The sequence below is a fragment of the Octodon degus genome, unplaced genomic scaffold (assembly GCF_000260255.1).
Source record: "Octodon degus isolate 3935 unplaced genomic scaffold, OctDeg1.0 scaffold00073, whole genome shotgun sequence".
NCBI classification, from domain to species: Eukaryota; Metazoa; Chordata; class Mammalia; order Rodentia; family Octodontidae; genus Octodon; species Octodon degus.
In genome coordinates, this window is record NW_004524649.1 from 7,993,522 (window position 1) to 7,998,465 (window position 4,944).

Below are 4,944 nucleotides of genomic sequence, written 5' to 3' on the forward strand. Positions count from 1 at the left end.
CTTCTCATGTTTGCACATAAGTCCAAAAATCTCACCATATACAACCTTGAAGCAGGACAGTCCCACAATATTCCTTTTCCTGTCTCTTGCTTTCCTGGGATGAACTTCTTGATCGTCCTTTTGATGATCATGAGGGGTCTGAGGGCCGCTTTCATGGTACCAAAGTAGAGATGGCTGCCACCAGTTGGTGAGTTTCTTAATCCATAACATTCTACTACCCAAAGACTTTAGTAAAATTTGGTCATGCTGGTGACTAAAAAGAGCTGAGATGCCCTAGCCAGACTGTCTGGTTAGTAATAACTGGGCTTCACTTACTGACCAACACCACTGCCCTTGCATGCTGCTTCATCAACCTCTCCAATTAAGACCATCACAGCTCACATTTTACAACCAGTTTGAAACTCAGGCTAGAGAAGTGAGATATAACTGGTTCAAGTTAGACAATCTGAGCATATCTGATTCAACCCTGTGGTATGCACTCACTCTGGATAAAATGGTGTCCTAAAGTTAAATGTACTGAATGAATTCTGTTTGAGGAGAATGTAGTCATCTTTAAAAAAAAAAAAAAAAAAAAATTAGTATCTGATTTTCTCAAGTCCTTTCCCAGAGTAAGTTGGGAAAACTGTAAACTTTACCTGGAATAATCTCATATATGATATTATATAAATGAAAGTCACCTTTATTATTATAGTATTCTTAAATTCAATTTTTTACTTTACTTCTCCTATACCCAGAGTTGTTTTCCTCAAGGGGGGAAAAAAACCCTTTAGTTAGTTATGCCATTTGTGTTAGTCTTTGCATACAAGTTGAGCTCTTCATGAAACTTTTCTGCCATTCTTCATGTTGGTTATTTGACTCTTCAAGTTAATACTTAGCATACTTTTTTTTCCTGTTAAAAATTCCAATAAATAACTTTATTTCATTTAAATGTCCACTTCAGTAGAATAAGGGCGTGCCTGGCAAGCGCAGGGTCCTGAGTTCAATCCCTGGTACCACAAAAAAAATAAAATAAAATAAATGTCCACTTCAGTAGAATAAGGGCGTGCCTGGCAAGCGCAGGGTCCTGAGTTCAATCCCTGGTACCACAAAAAAAATAAAATAAAATAAATGTCCACTTCAGTAGTCAGACCCCAGAAGGAAATACTATTTTAACAGAATGTTGGGCTTGAAAAGCTTGTACTTCTAAATAAATTTTAAGGATCGGCCAAATAGCTCAGCGGATTAAAGTGCTTGCAAGCAGGTACAGGGGCTGGGGGTTCAATCCCCAGGCTTGTCTTGCTGGCCCCACCCCCAGGCTGAGACAGCAATTGAGACTGAGCTAGTGGTGCAAGCCTGTAATCCCAGCTCTTGGGAGGCTGTAAACTGGCAGATCACTACAAGTCTGATCTAGTAGTGAGACCCTGAACAATCTGTAGACCCTTCCCTAAGGGGGAAAAAATTACTTCTAAATGAATTAAGACGATTAGTTTTGCAAAGTACTACTGCATGATAAAGCTTCCATCAAGGACTCACACTTAAACCAAAGTCCTGGAATCACAGTTTTATTGCAATCTTCAAGATACCTTTTGTATCATTTGACTCCAGGAAACCCCCGATATTATTTTATGACGCTGCAGAAATAAGAAACCCAGTGCTCGCTTTGGCAGTACATATACTAAAATTGGAACGATACAGAGATGATTAGCATGGCCTCTGCGCAAGGATGACACACAAATTCGTGAAGCGTTCCATATTTTTACTTAAAGTTCAACATATCAATACTTGAGGAAAAATACCTATTCCATGTTATGCCTAAGATGTTTGATATTCAGACAGATAGTGAGGTTAAGCTTAACAGCCTAGGTTGTATGGTAATAACAATTAGCTTGTCTTCTGGATGGTTAACAACCTAAGTTTGCAGATCAAAATTAGAGAAAAAGGAGGACCACAAGGAAAGCCAACATTTTGGCCCTAGCCTTCTAAGGTCAATTAAGACTCAGGACAAATGAGAACTTGTACTGTAACATCATGTAACTTGGTAGTGTCCCAAATTTTCTGATCAAGGAGATTATGGGTCCAAAGAGGAGAGTGATCAATGATATAGAGTGGACCTACGGAGAGTCACATGGAGAGAAAACATTCAGGCTTTCACAGAGAGAACATTGGCCAAGCAAAGGCTGTGACTCATCCACATGGCTGACACTGACAAAGGATGTACAACCTGAGGTATAGGATCTCAGGAAAAATCCCGAGGGGATTTGACTGACCTTATCAGACCCAAAAGCTACAACTCTTGTTGCATACATCCTGCTTTACCTTGGTCTTAACCATCCAGTAGAAAAGTATAAAAACGAAGTATAAGAAGTAAAGCCATGTTGTTATGTTGAGCTGTAGGGGACTCAGGTCAACAATTTCTGACATTGCCAGTGAAGCGGAAGACCCAATACTATTATGGACTACTGGACTCTTTTAGAATATTTTGCTGAGTTAATAAACCTATAATATTCAAATGATGGAACTAAACAAAAAAGGGGATACAGATGAATGTCCATTTTGTATCTGTGTATTCAAAATGGTTAATATAGTTACATTCTCTTAATGAATAGAGGGATTTGTTCTGATAGTGTTTGTAAACAGGATATCATGTCCGCATCTTGTACAGCAATTAACCACTAAGAAGAATGTATGCAACGTGTTAATTATTGAAACTGTCCTACCAATTTGGTTTGAAACTGTCTCATTGCTATTTGCTTCTCAATAAAATTAAGGGAAAAAAAAGAAAAGAAATAAGAAACCCAAAAGATCACTGCTCATACACTTCACTGCCCCAGATATTCTCTACACAGGCCCCTGTATTCAGGTTTGCTTGTTTTAGTGAGATGCTGGTCTAATGATTCATAACTTTCCAGAAACTTGAGATTTTCTGTTCCTGGGCCAGGTATCTGTCTGGTCGAAGGGCAAGGTTCCGGGTCTGGACCACTTCCTGGTGATGTTGAGATGGTCTAGCTGGTCTGCGGAGAAGCTGTGCCAGGAGAAGGGATGGGCCAGGACTTGGCCACGTGGGCCGCCTTGATGGCCTCGAAGGCCTGGACCCTGCACTCAACAGTGTGGCCATGCTCCCACTTGGCACTCATGTGCCACTTGTGGTTCTCCACCTCTATCTCCAGATGGCAGATCACGTTCTGCTTCTCCTGCTCAGAAACATACTGTGGCCGCTGATGCTTCCCAATCCAATGCCGGCGTAGGATGCCACTGTGGAGGAGGACCATGGTGTGGAGCATGGTTCCAGCCTCCCAAAGCAAAACCAGCACACTCCAAAGGATGGCAGATGCAATGGCGGAGGAGCGTGCTTTCTGGGCCTTACACATGTTCTTAACAAGAAAAATCTCCCTGAATCTTCCCCAAAAAGAGTCTACTGCACAATTACTCTGAAAAAAACTTACTTTACTCGATTTAAAATCCTTACCATTGGGGATACATATTATATAATATATAAGATATATAATATATATATCAGTTCCTTAATTCATTTATTTATTTATTTTTTTGGCGGAGCGCGGAAATGAACTCAGGCCCTTGTGCTTGCCAGGGAAGCGCTTATTCCACTGAGCCATCTCCCCAGCCCCCTAGTTCCTCAATTTAACAGATGCACTTCAAGTGCTCAGTAGCCACAGGTGGTCCTGATTGTCATCTTAGCTCTAGAACAGACTCTGTGATCAACCTTCAAAGCACGAGGATAAGGACTGTCTCAGCATGGAGTAATAAACATGATCACCTGCCACCCTTTCTTTACTACTAAATTTAATAAATGCAGAAAAAGCCTGTATTAAATTCAACATCCCTTCATGACAAAATCCCTCAACAATTAGAGAGGAATGTACTGAAATGTTTTAAAAGCTACGATGACAAACCCACAGCCAACATCATGCTTAATGGAGAAAGTAGAATTATCCTTCTAATCCCTCTAAGATCAGAGCAAGGACATCCACCACTTCCACCACTCACATTCAACTAAGGAAGGCAAGGGAAAGAAACAAAGAATATCCAACTACATACAGAAAAACCTAACTACCAATCAACAGCTAGAACTGACAAATGAATTCCCTAAGATAAAGGATACAAAATCAACATACAAAAACCAATTCTAGTTTTATACTCCAATAAGGAATTTTCAAGGAAATAAATCAAGAAAGCAGTCTCATTCATAATAGCTAAAACAAAAACCCAGGAATAAATTTAGCTAGGCAAGTAAATAAATTCTACAGTGAAAGTTACAAAACACTGATAAAAGTGAAGACACATACACACACACACAAGCAAGACATTCCAGGTTTATAGATTGGAAGAGTATTGTTAAAATGTTCATACTACCAAAAGGAGTTACAGATTCAATGCAACTTCCACCAAAATATATATAGCAGTCTTCATGCAAACAGAAAAATCAATCCTAAAAATTCACAGGAAAGCAGAAAAAGACCCTGAATAGCCAAAGCATCAAAAATCAAAAGAATAAAACTGGAGCCATCATGATACCTGACCTCAAAATATAATGCCAAAGCTATAGTATAAACAAAACAGTGTGGTACTGGCATAAAAACCCACAGAAACCAGTGGAACAGAAAAGAGAATCTAGAAATCACCCACGCCAACAGAGATTAGGCGATTTTTGTAATATGACTTCCAAGACATAAGCAATAGAAACTGAAACAGACAACTAGAACTGTGTTAAATTAAGAAACTTCTACATAACAAAAGAAAAAGAGTAAAGAAACCACCTGTGGAATGTGAAAAAAATGTATGCAAATTATTCATCCATAAAGGATTAACGTACAGAGATCAAGGAACTTGAGCTAAAAAGAAAGACATAGGGCCGGGGAGATGGCTCCCCTTGCAGGTGCAAGGGTCTGAGTTCAATCCCTGGTTCCGCAAAAAAAAAAAAAAAAAAAAAAAAAAAAAAAAAAAAAA

General features: G+C 39.3%; 1 non-coding gene across 1 annotated transcript; it reads left to right on the plus strand.

The window, feature by feature from the left end:
• The first annotated feature begins 1,630 nt into the window (after nucleotides 1-1,630).
• Nucleotides 1,631-1,737, plus strand: LOC111817900. Its single transcript, XR_002822001.1, has one exon. It is a non-coding gene; the product is annotated as a U6 spliceosomal RNA (small nuclear RNA).
• The last annotated feature ends 3,207 nt before the right edge of the window (nucleotides 1,738-4,944 follow it).